Source organism: Python bivittatus, unplaced genomic scaffold (genome assembly GCF_059951505.1).
Source record: "Python bivittatus isolate LINGU-HERP-01145 unplaced genomic scaffold, Pbiv_v1 ctg000980_np1212, whole genome shotgun sequence".
NCBI lineage: Eukaryota > Metazoa > Chordata > Lepidosauria > Squamata > Pythonidae > Python > Python bivittatus.
Window position 1 is genome coordinate 5,664,904 of NW_028277125.1, and position 17,224 is coordinate 5,682,127.

The window sequence follows — 17,224 nt, forward strand, 5'->3', positions numbered from 1 at the left end:
TTAACACGATCCCGGACGAGCCCCCATCTTTGTTACCAAAATTTGAGAGTTTATGATTCTCCCCAATGAGGATTCAGTCCGGCAAAAGATCAAACACGAAAGTACCAGCTGAGATTTTAAAGTTTTATTGAAAGTAAGCCAATTGAGTCAGCTGGGGTCTCCCCTTAACGCAGAGGAGACCCCTCCCACGCCCAAAGAAGACAGTTTTATGCATGTTCCTTACAAAGAGATACAGCAATTAACAAGCGATTGGTTGAAATTGGCATAAGTTTGGATCCTCCATATTATTGGGGGAAATTTATCTTCCTGAAGACCTATTGGATGCTAGTCAGAGTTCAGGGCACCCCCTCCCTTTTCTTTATGGCCTCGACCCTTATGGAGACAGGATGTCCGAATGAGAGAAATGTGTGAAGATTCATGAATGTCTGTGTCTGTGTTATCCCTTTGGTTTTCAAATGTAAAGAAGTAAAGATAATGTCTGAGAGAAATGCGTATCCCTTTGGTTTTCAAACGTAAAGAAGTAAATATGATGGAAACTAAGAGCCCTTTTTCATAAGGTTTCAGTTGTGTCGTATCTGCTGTTCCTGTGTTGCATCTGCTTCCTCTGGGTTTTTCTGTCAGCCTTGATTAACGCCGGACGGTGAGCTCTTGCCGGAGTTTTCCTCAGGCTCTGCTTCATCTCAGCTGAGGAGACTGTCGGGGGAGGGGCCTTTCCAGGCCCGAAGAAAGGGTTTCTTTCGCTCTGTTTTCCCTCCTTTCCGATGGAGGGAGGAACAATCTTTCCAGCCTCAGTTTTCCCAGCTGCGCCTGTCCCCATTGCCTTTTCCTCCGCACGGCTTCTGCTCTGCATCCGGCCTCCTCTCTCTCTGTGCCTGTTCAGGGCTGCCCAGCGTCCTCCAGGGAGGAGGAGAACCCCCTCCGGCCCTGGCCTACTCCAGCTCTCTTCCCCTCTCGCGCGGGGCTGGCCTGTCCGGTGGGTCTCCTTCTCTGGGGCTTCCCTCTCGCCCTCCCTCAGCTCACCCCTCTCCGTCCTCCCCCAGCAGCGCTGGGAAAGTGGCCGTTTTCTTGCCATGGGGGGAAAGAGCCAGTAGGGAGAAGCAGGGAGCGAGGGAGGGCGGAGCGAGCAGAGCGGCTTCCTGGCATCAGAGCATAGGCCGTGCCTGGGTCAGACCCCTGGCCCATCTGGTCCAGCGGCCTGTTCTCCCAGTGGCCCACAACTGCACCAGGAAGCCCACTAGCCTCCTAGAAGATGGCCTTCAGAGGCAGCCCCATGCCCCCCAAGGCTAATAGGCATGGTTCCCCATGATTTCCTTGAATTGGGCCAACCCTTTTTTGCAGAAAGCCAAGCTGGTAGCTGGCACCATATCACATGATAAGTGAATTCCAAAGCTTAATTATGCTTTGTGTAAAAAAAAAAAGGTGAGGGGTATTATTGTTTTTATTGTCTTTTTTTAGGTGCCCACAGCCATTGAAGGCGTGCATGGCACAGACAATTTCTGAATAATAAATACATTTCTTTTAGCACATAAACCTCTATATAACCTAACAATCAATTTGTAGAAGAGAATGTACCGTATCCCAAATGCTAATTTATACTAACCAAGCATCACACTTCATTCAGATATAGCCATTATGTCTTAATAGGCCTGGTTAAAAGTATTGTACAAACAGCCAGTTACCAATAGAGGCAAATATGTGTAGCTCAGGGTTGAAGTGTGGAGTTCTTGGGGTTCTCTGAGCTTGGTTCTTTTCTTGCAAATGTTTCATTACCTGGCTAGGTAACATCTTCAGTGCTGGAATGGGATGGGGTTTGCTCTCTGTTTATATACTGTGGCATGCCCTGCCAGTGTTGGTGGTGGTGGGGGGGTTCCCCCTCTGGTAGTTCCGGTATTTGAAGATGTTGTTGAAACCATCAACAACATCTTCAAAGGAATAAAATTCACCAGAGAGGAAGAAAACAACAACACGCTACCCTTCCTGGATATCCTCATCAGCAGAGGAAACAACAGCAAATTAGAAACCCAAGTTTATCGGAAGACATCCCACACTAATCAAGTACTCCATTATCAAAGTAACAACCCAACCGCCCACAAGAGGAGCTGTGTAAGAACATTATTCAAGCAAGCACAAAGGCATTGCAGCAACTCAGAAGAGCAGAAAAAGGAAAAAGACCACCTATACAACATCTTCCAACAAAATGGATATCCACGCAACTTTATCAAAAAGTGCCTGACCACTCAACCTACTGTGGGATCAAAACGCAGGACACAAATACAGAATAATCAAGGCTTCACTGCAGTGTTTATTGAGCAGTTTGTACTGGAGGGGGACCCCACTAGAAGTTAGTGGGAGGCACTCCCCTACAGGCAAAATGGATGCTCTGATATTTATACGGTTCTACAAGAAGGGGAAGGGAAAAAGAACGTATATGCATACATATTCATATGATGATGAAGGCATACCTAAATAGGCAATAGTTCTCAAGTTACTCTCTGCCCCTCTGTTATCTGTTAACTGCTAGTAAAACAATAGTGTCACAGAGAAGAAAACACAAATTAGTTCAAGGTGCCAAATGCCAGGAAGAAGGCATCCTCCCTCAGGGCAGATGCCCAGGTTGCTATGGGGATGTTTGTGATAAGGAGTTTACAACCGGCCTGGTTCACATCAGCTTCAAGGATGCTTCCACATGCCTTTATGTTTCAATCTTATTAAGGCGATCCCATTCATCTGAGGCCTCTAAAAATTTGTCTTTTTCACCCAAAAATTCATTTTTCTCACACTACTACAACACAACCAACACAATCTATGAAAAAGATCACACTGCCATACATCAGAAACGTCTCAGAAACCACCAACAGTCTATTACAACCACATGGCATCTCTGTAGCACACAAACCAACTAAAGCCCTCCAAAATATCTTAAGTAAACCAAAAGACCCAGTAGCACAAGAAATAAAAACAGGAGTCATCTACAACATGCAGTGTAAGGACTGCAACAAACACTATGCATGACAGACAGGCACAAGATTGACAGAGTGCATCCATGAACACCAACTGGCTGTCAGAGGACATGATGAAAACTCGTTAATCTTACAACACATGGACAGACTTAACCATAGTTTTAATTGGGAAACTGTAAGCATCTTTGGCCAAGCTAATTCCTGTAAGCTTGGTATTCAGACAAGGCAGCAATCAACAAACATAGAGATAAACAGCATCTACACACAATCAAAAGAGACAACAGAAAATAAAACAAAAGACCAGGACATCTCCTCACCAGCAATCATCACACAGATAAGCAGAGGTTACCGCCAGGCACACAATCAAGCAGTAAACAATACCCTAATCAAGGAACTACCAGAGGAACAAAACAACAGCCCCCTCCCCCCCCACCAACATTGGCAGGGCATGCCAGAGTAGGTAAACAGAGCAAACCCCATCCCATTCTAGCACTGAAGATGTTACCTAGCTGGGTAATGAAACGTTTGCAAGAAAAGAACCAAGCTCAGCGAACCCCAAGGACTCCATAAACAGCCAGTTGAAAAGCAAACTCGTGACAATAACTGATTATATGGTTTGAACATTAAGATAACATTGCTGCAGCCCAGTTCCTACAGCATGAGGCTCTATTAGGAATTTAATTCCCGCTTATTTTGCATTGTATTAACCCACATGAAGAGTGGTTTGTAAATCATATCATAGTAAAATAATCATGAGAAAACAAATAGTGATAACCTTGAGAACGGAAGGCATCTGAGGATACAGACTCCCAAAGTGCCCTCCTGACCATCTGAAAACCCTCTTCCATGCCTCCTCTTTTATCATTTCAGCTGGCACTGCTCTGAGAACTGCTTGAGAGACAAGAGTGATAAGTTATTTTCTATTCATATCTGAAGACCATCTTCATTCTCCCAACATGACTAAGTTTGTTCTTGAATTGACCTATTATGTAGCTTCATGCAATACACTCAACCATGAACTAAACCAACTGCCTGAATTCACCTAACATACTAAAATCAGTAACCCATGTTTACACTAACCAAGCTTCACACTTCATTCAAATGTAGCCATTAGGCCTTAATACGCCTGGTTAAAATATTGTACACACAGCTGATTGAAAAGCAAACCCTTGTCATTAATTTATTATATAGTTTGATCATTAAGATAGCATTCTGCAGCCTAATTCATACAGCACTAGGCTCTAATGTTAGGAGTAAAATTCCAGCTTACTGTGTAATGTATTAACCCACATGAAGAGTGGTTTGTAAATCATGCTTCTACAGTTTAGTGTGCTGTAAAAATTAGCGAAGTACAGTATGATTTATTCAGTGAACAGTGATTTAGCATGACTGATGAACCTTGTCATGGCCTATTTCTGCAACAGAAAATATTTTTGTACTTTCAGTAACCAAGTTATAGACAGTTGAAAGATTTCAAGTTCTATATAAGAAACAGATAATTTAGGGACTCACAATTGATCTCCAAATCTTGCTGCGTGGAATAAATGTGCCTTTTATCTTTGAAAATAAAACACAACTTTCCTAATTAAAACAAACTTCCTACATAAAGCAGCACAGTCAATATGACAATAGACCACTTCTATATTTACCAGTAGCAAGTAGCTGAAATTCTTCTGGGGTGACAAATTGTCCATCCTTGTCCAAAATGACTTCAGTTGAATTTCTCAGGTGTTTCCCATACTTTGGGATCAAGAAATATTGAATTCAGATCTGCGTTAACAAAATGAACCTTATAATAATTATAAAAATAACCAGTTGACTCAGAATGCATCCAAACTACTCCATTTCAGATTAGTTTATCATTTTGAAAGGACCAATTCTTGAGCATTTTTCATATAGTATGTACAAGCTACATCCATCTGGAACAAATCATAGTGTATTTCTTTGGCACATTTGAACCTAGATCAATTGGTGTGCCTCTTATCAAATGGAGATAGGAAAAGAATCATTTGGAACATTAATAAAGTAATATTATACTCTTCCTGGTTTTTTTTTAATCCTCCCAAAACCTATAAGCTATAGCCACTGGTGAAAAGAAGGGGTTCCTTTCACTGGAGGTCTCCACAAAGAGGCTAATGGTCATCTATATGAATGCTTCACTGGATCCTGCCCTGAGAGGGGGTTGGACTAGGTGTCTGTCGTTGGACTAAGGTACTTTACAACTCTAGGATTCTAGGAACAGAAGAAATCCACAAATCTTCATGAACCCCTATTTTAGAAAGTATTTTAAGAGTATTGCTGTTTTTTCTTGAGCTGAATCTCATTACTGATGGAATAAAGCGTCTGAATAGATTATTATTTATTTTATTAATTGTTTAAAACATTTTTATGGTAGTCCATATTACATGCCATAAAAACCCACAAAATTATAACAACAATTTCCAGCATCCCAAAGGCAAACACTCCTCTATGCTTCAACACTGAATTTTGAAGAGTTCCAAAAGTAAGTATAATACAAAGAAGCTCAGATATCTTTTTGACATCTAACAAACTCAATATTCCAAGGGATGTATTGATTCCTTGGACTAGCCCCTTTTGCAAATATACGGTAGTAAGAAAGTAAGACTTGGATACTTCCTTTCTCCATCTGTAGCAAATAGAAACAGATCTTTGTATCTATTCAACAGTAGTGCTGAAGGGAGAACATCCAAATTTCCCAAGTGAAAGCCCTCCTGTGAGATATATGGGACTTATAAAAGATAGAGATATTAGGGAACTGTAAAAGGGGAGTGTGTGAATTCATTGGAGCAAAGCTGGGAAGTGTTGGTTCTGTCTCTTTGTAATTCAAGCTCAAGATTTCTCTGCTTGATCTTCTCCAGACTGCATCCAAGCCAGCATGGATACAAATTGCAGGGGGTGGGTGTTTAGGCCTCAGTGAGCCAGGTCATCCCTTATTGGTTTCTGCCAAGAAGACTGGCATCTGTCAGAACTAGTTGGAAATTCACCTCTCCTCATTTGTTGAAGCCAATACTTCAACCAGAAGAGCTGTAATCAAACCTCAACTGAGATTCAGTCAAAGTCTAGCTGAAGAAGTGCATTAGCAAGAGAGCGGGGAACCTGGAGTAAGGAACTTATAAAATTAGTTTGTACAGCTGCTAATGTATGGATAATCATGTAATTGCCACATCTCTGCCATACAACAAAAGACCTAGCACTTTGGCTTTGAAATGATTAATTGCTGTAGGCATGCAGTTGTTACTCCTAAAGGTTGAATTTCTGATGATTGCATTAGGAGCTGTTTCAGCTCACAAAGAAAGGTGTGAAGAGTGCAACTTCCAGGAAGATGACTGGAAATAGATGCCACCTAGTGAATACAACCAGCTTGGTTTTCATATGGTGGATTTCTAGCATTTTAGAATAGAAGGAGGATGATAATCCATGAAGGCTACATCACAACCAGGCAAGATCACAACATTGTCAGCATGTAGGAGAATGGAGACTGATTTACTGGTCACAAAGGAAAAAAAAAAAGGATGAAATTCAGCTTTGCTCAGGGCCTGAACAATATCATTGATATAAAAAATAATCGAGATTTTTTTTGTAGATACATACATGCTTCACTCCCTTACAGGTTGGGAAGGGTCAGTCAGGTCTCCACTTCTAGTCCCTTCATGCAACTTCATATAATATATTTACAGTAGTTCAACATGGAATGAGAAGCACAAGATGGCAATGGGACAGATGTTGTCAGCAGTTTCCGATGGAGTCATGGAAAATCAGATGGGGAGAATAATATAATAGTCTTTTTTATGAATGTAAAGTCACAAACGTAACAGAGTTCAAAAGTAGATTCCTGAATGTTTTACATTTATTCTAGGAAGATGGCAAGAGATTAAGGACTGAACTGAAATTCTGAGCTATGGTCATAGATGGGGAAAAAAGTTACTTTTTAGACAAACATGGGAAGTTGTTGCTCAAGAAGAGTTTCCGCTATTCAGAGTAGGTGAAATGCAGATATACTGTAATCTGATTTGTTCCTCTTGAAATTCTCATTGCTGGTTTCCCATTCTTCCGCTGGTCAAGATCTTTATGAATCTTGATACCATCCTTTCAAGTGTTGGCTATCTCCCTTATTTTTATATGATCTGCAAACATAATATGTCTAACCATTCATCCATGTCATTTAGAAATGATGTGGAGCCACAGATATACAATCATTGCGTGCAACTCTTCAACACACTCTGTTAAAGGACAGCATTTTAAGGAACAAACTTCTTGCTCAATTCCTGTAGTCCTGTCTTGTGTTCCATGAACCTTGCCACAGTATCTGGCATGTGCCCATGATGATAATAAACTAAAAAAAGAGAAACTTGCACATAAAACAAAATGATTCCACAGGCCTCCACCCTTTCAGTCTTTCAGAAGGCCGCCAAGACCTGGTAATTTACCCAGGTGCTTGGATAGAGTGAGGATGTCTAGAACTGGTTGTTAGGCATCCCAAGGTGATGATTGTACTGCCAGGTTTTGTTCTGGTTTTCTGGCTTTATGTTTTCTGATTTCTGTAATTCTGGGTTTTATTGTTCTTGTGAGCCACCCAGAGTTCTGTTTTTAGATGAAGGGCCATACAAATCTTTTAAACAAATAAACAAACATATTTAATGAAAGAAGAAGGAACAGTAAAGAGACAAATCCCACTGAAAGAGCAGCTGCTGCAATGTATGATAGCAACAGAGGGCTTCACCCTGGAATCCAGGACACGCAGCCAAGAATGGCAGACCTAGTAGAGGCGGTTTTTCCACGGCACACTCTGTTCCTCTTCTCCATCTTCTGTGCTCTACCAGTGCAACCTCTAAGAGGGGAGCATTTCTGTCTTAGGAGGAGTGATTCAGTTAAACCTGCAGTGTAAAGCCAGACTGTTTTCGATCTGGAAAAAGGATGACTGAGGTGAGGCATGAAAGCTGTGCTCAGGTACATAAAGAGAAGCAATGCGGAAGAGGGTCAAGAACTATTTTCCATGGCCTTGGAAACTAGGATAATAAAGAAAGGGTATAAGCTGCAGCAAATTCGTTTTTGTTTAAGTATAGGGGATAAATGGATGCAAGATCTGAAGACCCGCGGAATGATCTATTTATGAATGTTGTGGGAAACACTGTCTCTGGAGGCTTTTAAGAGGCAGGACAGTTACATCTCACAGAAAGATGATTTGGTTTACTTGACACTGGAGAGGGTCTGCCTAAATATTCCTTGGGGTCCATTCTAACTCTACAGTTCTATGAGATTGGCTATGATATTGTCATCTTGCATGAGGAGCTATGGTTCCTCAAAAGAGGACAGAACTGGCATTCCCATTCTCCACCAAAGTTCTTGGGAACTGTGGATACCAGGTCAGAATTGCCTCCTCGTTTGCAGAGAATACCTGCCGATCCATGACGGCTCTTTCTTTAGCTGAACACAGAAGACTGTCAGCCAGTAAGTACTACAACTGTTGGCCTGTCAGTCTTGTCCCATCTCTTCTCACATCTGCCAGGATTCACACATCCCTTTCCCCTTCACAGAAATGAAAAACAATACCTTTATTAGCTGTTGACTTATTGCCTCTACTTCCTCCCAAACCAGCAATGCTGGTAGAATGACAGTTTTGCATCTAAGCCCCTTTATCTCATTAGGTTAGCACACAACCATGAGAGAAACACAGAAATTGGGAGGGATAAACAGATTCTACTCTAAGGAGAGCACAGATTATCCACTGAGTAACACCGTGCAATATTAAATCCATAACTAGAATGTAATCCAATTACTCTGGGGCTTGTCTTGTTCCAGATCTGGAACTCTGCTTTCATCTGGGAGACACCCTGGTTAACCATCTTGTGTAACCACTTAAACTCTGGAGAATGATCTGCAAAAATCTCTGCTCCAGAAATAAGGGAATCATATTTTCTGGACACAACACTACTAATATGTTATACTACTTTCCTTTTGAAATTATGTACCATCAGGTTGACTGTTCTCATCTTAGACAAAGCTATCTTGTTGAGAAAGAAGGAGAATGCAGCTCTGGAGACTAAGGTGACTTTGGGTCAATCTGGGAAATGTTCTTGGCCTGTTAAGAACCTGTAATCCTTCCCCTGATGAAAACCTAGTAGCTGATGGGGACATATTTTCTGAAGAATAAATTGTTATTCCCTTTCAGCACTTCTTGTCTTCTGTAGGGCATGGTGTGTGTGTGGGAGAGCAGCTGGGAAGAACTGAGCTCTTTGCCTTCTTCACCAACCTGCTGAGGACTTTCAGCTTCCAACTGCCTGAAGGAGTGAAAGAACTCAGTCAAGCACCTGCCACAAGTGGGATCCTTCATCCCTGCCTGTACAAAATCTGTGCTGTACAAAATTATAGCTGCTATTTTAAATATTTCCGTTATTCTCATTGAGGTGGAACATTCTGCCAATGAAAACTATTGCTGGAGGGGATCCAAATGATGGTTCTTTACTTTCCAAACTAGAAGATTACAGTGATTCATTGCTCTTTTGCACCAAAACATCCAAGAGTCAAGGCTGTGATGTTATCTCAGTCCTATTGCTCATTCTTTGGCTCTGATTCACACTGTCAGCTTCGGTCAGCACGGGGCTTCAGGGAAGCTCGCAGCCAGACCACGCGGAATCCACCGGCGGTAGCTAGCAGGGAAAAGGGGAACTGAAAGCGCCGCTAGTTAACGAGCCACCTGCGCCCAGCCAAACAGGAAAACTGCAGCGGAAGCTTTTAACTATAAACTGATAACGGCGCGAGCCAGCAATGAACGGGGCCGCAGGCAGCGAAACAAGATCGCAACGCAGCACAGAACCCGCGGCTTGCACGTAACGGGGAGGAACCAACCCAGCCGGAGGGGAACTGGCAATCAAGGACAATGGACCCTGACCGAACCTGCCATCATGGACAATCAAGGGGGATTATTGGGGGGCCGATAATCCGCAGCAGCAACGTGATCGCGAGGCGGGAAAAAAGCGCGGCAAGGGGGGAATATAACAAGTAATGCAATTGTACCAAGCCAGTCCTGGCTTTGCTTGTGACTACTACGTTACGCATGAGTAAACCTTCTTTGTGAACCACACGTGTCACGAGAGTTTCTCTGTCGAACGGGGCAAACCTCACACACACAACATGCTTAGCAAGCTCAGGGAAAGATCTAAAGGTTGCATGTGAACAACCTGGGTTTTCTGTGTGGGTGTGTGCATGACTATGAGAGTGTTACCTCCAGTGTAGATGATTGTCTGTTTTTTCTGTACTCCTCCTATAGAGGAAGATGGATTTATCATCACTTTACCAGAATATAGACGGTCTATAAAATTACTCATAATGTTATTTTCTGCCTTCCTTGGTAAAGTGCATCTGTTCTATTTATCGGTCAGCTAAGTGATGATAACTTACTCCCCCAAGTAATACATTTGAGTAATTAAAACAGCCAGGTGGAAAAGGAAGGTGGATGTTTGCCCCCCACCCCCACCTCATTCTTTCTTCAAGAAAATCCTATATTCATGGGACAAAGAAAGACAAGATCCATTTTGAGGGAAGAGAAATGTATTGTGGTGATGGGTGATTCTCAGATATGTGCAGTAGTTACAATGGGTGGGTTCTACTATGTCTGTAGGAGCTCTACCTCTTCCAACAGTCACAGAACCAAAAGTTCCTACCCTCTCCACCTGACCACTTCATTTGTCAGAAGCTGGAGAATGAAACAAAGGGGTTTGCTGTCTTGAACGTAATTCTCAGCAGCAGGGAGGGGCCTTGACTGAAAATGGAAGAAAATGGTCATATTCTCCTTGAATTCATGATATCTAGGGGAGGGGGAATAGCAGATTTGTGTACTGCATTAGGAAGGGTGGATTCTGCTGAAGTCAACTTCACTAGCTTGAAACCCTGAAGAAGAAAAGTGTCATGGAATGGGGGGGTGGAATCCTGAAAAAACAAGATACTGTGAATGCACAACTTCAAACAATTACTACTAGAAAACTGGGAGAGTCACAAAGAGGCCATGGTGAAGATACAAAGAGCTTTCCAAAATCTGAAAATGGACATAGGACTTTTATAATGGGAAGAGGGACTTCTAGCCAAGGAAAATTATAGGGCATTTATCAGTAAAAATTTATAGGGCATTTATTTGTCAAAAAGGGTAAAGCATAGAATGAGGTATGCATGAAATATGCAAATGGATGAACTGATAGTGAATTATGGCAAGAAGGCAGAAAGTCTTAAGCTACATTTACAACTGCCTTCTCTCAGAGGGAAGATGAAACTCTACCTGGCCATCGTTGTGCCAATAGTGAAAGGAGGGCTCTGCAGCTCAGAACAGACAGTAAATAACATTTTGTTAAACTGTTCAAAACCCAAAGAGGGGAGATTCATGGCTCCACTCCAGCTGTTTTGAGGAGGGGAAGAATCCACAGGAATGCCACAAGTGGTGATGGGCTACTTGGTTGACCTGAGCAACGTTTTTGCATTGGCTGCCAGTCAGCATCTGGATGCAATCCCTGGGTGCCTCGATTTCTGCAAGAATGTCATACTCCAATTATCTACATCTGCCCATCCTATTAGATCTAAGAGCACTGGGTTGCTGTAGGTCCGATTGATAAAATTCTGTCATCATGAGGGATCTAGGAGAGATATCTTTCCCTTGGCCATACCTCCCCCTGGGAGAAGAGTTCCTGCAGAAGTCCACATGGCTCTGACCCAGCTGTCATTTCGGAAAGCTCTAAAAATTGGGCTCTTTCAGCAGGCTGTGGAGCAGGATGATTTGCAACCCCACCTTGATTTTAATTCTTTGGTATCTGTGATGTTTTCCTTCCCAATATGGCAGCTTAACATTGTTTTGTGATATTTCTTATTGTTTCTTTTACTTTTTAATTTTCATGGACAGCATATCATCTAAAGTCACTTTGTTTATTGAGACAAGTTATGAATGAAGTAAATTAATTAATTAATATTTTCTATCCATCTGATTTCTTGGAAAAATATAGAGGAGTGGTTTGCCATTGCCTTCTCCTGCCTAGTATGAATTGATGCCTTTCCCTTTGTCTCTAAAGTGATCATCGGCCTCCGCCATCTTCCTAAATCTCTGCTGCCCAATGTAGGTGCCTGCTTGGTTTAGCTGGCATCTGGGATGACCTTCACTCCTTGGGTGACACTGCTGGGAATACATCCTTTTCGGATATAATCCCATAGTTATACATTAAGGAAATCAGTAAATGAATAACAAGCAGCAAAGCAATTTCAGGAGAGAAATCGGAGATTCTTCTGCTGGAGGCATGGGCCTGGCACCCGATTTACAACAAAGATGCTCCTAGGAAAGGGTACTTGTGGAATGACCTTGAAACCAGGTGAACACCCAGTCATTCCGAGAGCTCTGCGGTGTACCCAAGGAGAAAAGAAATCACCTGTTGCTCAGGAACAAGGGCTGTTGTGAGCTTAAAAAAAAAAAAATCTGTAAAAGATTCAGCTCTCAGGCTGTGCTCAGAATGACAGACATCAAGGCAATCCATGATTTGGTTGAAAGGAATAAAAGGAATCATAAAAATATTGGGCCATAAGGTAAAACATAATATCATGAAGGATGGCTACCTGATCCCTGTTGGGTGTAATGATGCTTCAGAGTTGGGCAATTCTTCCTGCTAAGGCTTTAGTAGGGATCATTTTCAGATATGCTCATGAATTAGGCAGCTGGGGAGGTGACATCATTGTTCGATAGGTATTGGTAAGTACCTGTAGTTCTCTCCCTATTATTTGATACTTGGATTAAGCACCCAACCTTTTAACCAATAACAGCTGCTGCAGAATCTGTGGCAACAGCCCCTCCTCAATAGCATGATGGTTCCACTTGTTTCATTTGCACAAGGCTGATCAGACGCACAGATCCAGTGACGGTCCTCAAGCAGTATGAAGCCCTCATGAACAGTTCCCGTTATTCGGAGAGGAAATTGAGTGAGATTTTTTTTCATGATAATGTCCTGAACATGGGCTTCAAAGGGGATGCATGACACATAATACTGGACTAGATAATAGCTCTGGGACCCAACAAGACTATATTCAGGTAAATTTCATGGACAGATGCTACACCATTATTTTCAAATAAATCTAGCAAAACATCATCTTACTGACAAATTGGGTGAAACAGCCCTTCATTTAAAAAAAAAACAAAACTCTTCCTCTGCTATTTGAGTGACACATGCTCAGAAGTAACCTCATTAATGTGAATTACTACGATAGCATCTTGTTGACAAATCCCAGTCCTAATTGGATAGAGCATCAAAAGTCATATTGCTATTTGCTTCCAATCCATGAAGTATATAAAACAGGAAGAACAGCAAAAACCTGCAGAGCAAGGGATAGAACCACCTCCAGATCAACTAGACAGCATCAAAGAGAAGGAACCAACAGCACAGCGATGGAGATCTGGACATTTCTGCTTGCTCTGCTGCTTGCTCTGCTGACTCTGTCCTTCCTGAAACAACTCTGGTCCCGAAGACATCTGCCTCCCGGTCCTTTGGCTCTGCCTCTAATTGGGACCTTTTGGGCAAATGGGTTTCGGCTTCAAGAAGACTATTTACTAAAGGTATTTCGTTCTAAATAATCAACCAGTAACAAGTAAGATAATTCTCTTTTTTTTTTTGTTCCGTAGTTATGGACAAATGTATTAACCTAAGTAAAATATTCTGGCAGGAAGAGGGATACAAGCAAAGGGATTCTTATGAGACTTGACTAATTACCTTCCTCATCATGCCAGAATATTCTAGTCAAGACCTGCTTGCCACTGTATCACAGGGCAGGATGTGAAATAATGGGGCTGGATTTTAAAAACTCAGATTCTAGTTAATCATAGCAAGAAAACTTTGGTGATGGAACCAGTTCGCCAGAGAGAGGGTAGCTTCCCCTTCGCTCTGTTCAAACCCTAGACATCCCTCTGTTGAAGAGGCTTTGATTTGTATTCCTGCAGTGGACAATAGGTAGAACTTGATAGCCTAAAGGTCTCCTTCCCATTCTGCAATTCTATCATGATAACAATGGTAATGAGTTCAAATTTCCCTAAATGGCAAATGTTGTATAGTCACAAGGAAGATAAGAATACATGTCATATAAAAGAAACGTATAATCGGCATTTACTGTCTCTAGTAACATGGAATGAGAGGCCCTAATTTACATGTGGGAGATTTAGCTGGCAGGAACATTAAACAGAAGTAAAAGCACAAGAGGCATGTTATGTATGACAGAAAACAGTGCTATCGAGCTACTGAAGTGGTTTCCAAGTAGAAGGAAAGGTACACCATGTCCTTTCGTTGATCAAAGTCGTCAGTTTTTCCCCTCTGCCAATTCCATTATTTCAATATCCATTCTTCTGTTGTGGGTATTTGTAAGTCTTTCCATTTTTGTGCATGTAGAAGTCTCACTGCTGTTAGCATATCAAGAAGTAAATTCCCATGTTTTCAAACTGTCTGTTTATCTATCATACGTAAACGGAAAGTCTCTGGTTTCAATTTTATATCCATTTTTGAAATGGTTTGAATCAGAATACAGATCCTATTCTGATATTTCTTAGCTTTCCCACAGATCCACAAGAGATGATCAAAAGTACCTTCACACTAGTTACATTTCCAACATACATTTGAAATTCCTTTAGACATCTTAGCTCATTTATCCGGTGTCAAATCCTAATGGCACATCATTTTATTAAAGTTTTCTTTCAAGTTAGAGATAAGAGTCAACTTCAAGCCTTTATTCCACAGGTTTTCCCATTGTTCCAACATTATATTATATCCAAAATAATTTGCGCACTTAAACATACAGTCCTTAACATATTCATCTTCCATGACATCGTCATGACATTAGTGCATTCAGCATTGGACCCTTCTCCATACAAGAGCCATTGCTACCCCAAGATCAACAATAAGCCCTTGAAGGGTATTCAGAAGCTTCAGTTGGTGCAAAATGCAGTGGTGTGGGCAGTTACGTGCACAGCTAGATCTATGCATATTACACTTCTGCTCCATGAGCTACATTGGTTACCACTATGCTTCTGGGTGTGGTGCAAGATATCGGTGAAGATCCATAAAGCCCTAAATGGCATGCAGCCAAGTCATTTGAGGGACCGTCTCTCCCAGTACATCCACCCGTCCCATCAAGTTCTGCAGAAGAGGCCTGTTGGTGGTTCCGTCCACTAGAGAATGTCATCTGGCAGGACCCAGAGGGAGGGCCTTTTCTGCTGCTGCACCCACCCTATGAAACATCATTTCCTCTGCCACCCAGGGTCATCCTAGCTCCAACCTTGCTGCCCTTCTGGAAGGACCTGAAGATGTGGCTTTGCCATCTGGTCTGGGGATCAGAGAGTGATGTGGAGAACCTAAAATGGCTGTACTGTTCTTGAATGGCTGTGGTTTCCCAGTGACTGTACTGTATACTTTTAATTGTTTAATTGTTTTGAATGTTTGTATTTTTTGTATGCCTGTTTTATTGTTTTATTTTTGGTACTCTTTATGTTTTCATTGTAAGCTGCCCAGAGTTATGAATGTGAGATGGGCGGCTTCATAACTTGAATAAATGAATAAGTATACCCTGCACCAGGGCCATCTACAGGGCTCAAAAAAAGTCAAGATTTTGTTGAGATAATGAAGGCAACTTTCTTCTTCTGGGTTCCACTATTTCATCAGAAAATCAAAGATAAAATGATTGTACAGTCGTAGGTATAAAAACCATAATGTTCAGGATGTGATAGCAGATTCTTTCAAAGTGATCGAGAGCTGTAGAATTATTTGTAGAATGATACACAGGCATCAGGATTCTAACCCTGAGAGAGCAAAAATAGGATTTTACTGGAAATAATGGATTTCCAAGCAACAGTTACATGGAGAAGAAGAAGAAAGGGGAAAAATAGAGTTTAAGAGCTGGGAATGCTTGTACACAATGGCTTGTTCCTGACTGTCTTCCAAGCAAAACATGTGCATCCTGAGAGAAATGATTCAGTTGGAGAGAGAAAAAGCTTGTTCTGTTTCTCTTGTGGGTCTGGGAGAAGCCAGTGAACACTTTACGGTAGTAGCAATTGGATAAGCCCCTGCTATGTTTTGCCAAATCATTCTGGGGCTCCTTCTTCTCATTAACAATCTGCTTCTAGATTCATGTTCCTTTCCCCTGAGACTGATTTAACATTTTTTTTTCTCTCTAGAAGTAGCATCATACAGGGGAAACCCCTTCCTTTCCCCAAATTGATTTTACAATTTCAGCTCGGGAATAGTTTCTGTTGCCATCTCAGAGGTACTCTGAAAGGGGCAGCAATACACCAGCTGTTCAGTATCACTTATGCATCAACAGTATACTTGCAGCCTCTTGTCTCCAGCTCTTCCGTCTTTCTCTGGAGCCAGAGAAGTTGCTCTGCCACACCCTCCGGCTCCTGGAGAGCAAATTGCAGATGGCAGCCCTGAGAGCAATGCATGCTCAGCAGGATGCCTTTGCTCTCTGTTGCAGATGGCTTCTGTCCCTGGCAGCGTGTTAAGGCACGCTCGAGTCTGAAAGGTTGTTACCAGACTCTGTCTGATGTTGGGCTACTATAGACCAGCATGGCTCTCCTCCACAATATGATATATCACAAGGAAGTGGGTCAATTTTTTTAACAACTTACCCAATCTTCTGTATGGAAATTGTACTGCACTTGTGACCAATCTTAATTCAGTTGCAACCCATCAGATGAAGAGCAATATTCAGGGCAGACAAGAGCCCCTAGAATGTCCTGTCAATGCAGCTGTCAGTTGGAAATTTGGGGAGTTGATGGCTCAAGAAAGCAGAGAGGAAAGAGGTTGAGAAAGCTGCTGACGAACATCCAAACTGTAGTGCTTAAAAGGTGTGACTCATGGACAAGCTGTTTCAGACTTATTGGCTCACATATCTGTCTGTCCCAGAAGGACTGGGCAGTCAGAAGATCACCTCTCAACCAAGGCACAGGAGAAAGGAGCAAACAAATGGGAGAGGGTGGATTTCAAGTAGAAGCATAGAAGAAGGAACAGCCCAGGAGAATAAATGTAAATAGGTAAAAAATTCTTGGCAGGAAATTTAGAGGGGGAAAAAATTCAAAAGAGAAGAGAATGGTGGTTGTGAGAAGGCAGGGAGAAGTGAGGGCCTCAAACGAACCATGTTTGCTAGGGGAGAGTGCTGTGCGCCATGGGGCAGCCTTGGGGGGGGGCGGCAGGAGGGAGGAAAGACTGCAGGCAAAAGGCACGTTCGCACCAGAGTGAAGA

The 17,224-nt window shown here is 42.1% G+C and overlaps 1 pseudogene; it reads left to right on the forward strand.

Annotated features, from left to right (window-relative positions):
* Nucleotides 1-12,982, forward strand: part of LOC112543234 (cytochrome P450 2J5-like) — a 54,080-nt pseudogene extending 41,098 nt beyond the window's left edge.
* Nucleotides 12,983-17,224: the final 4,242 nt, after the last annotated feature.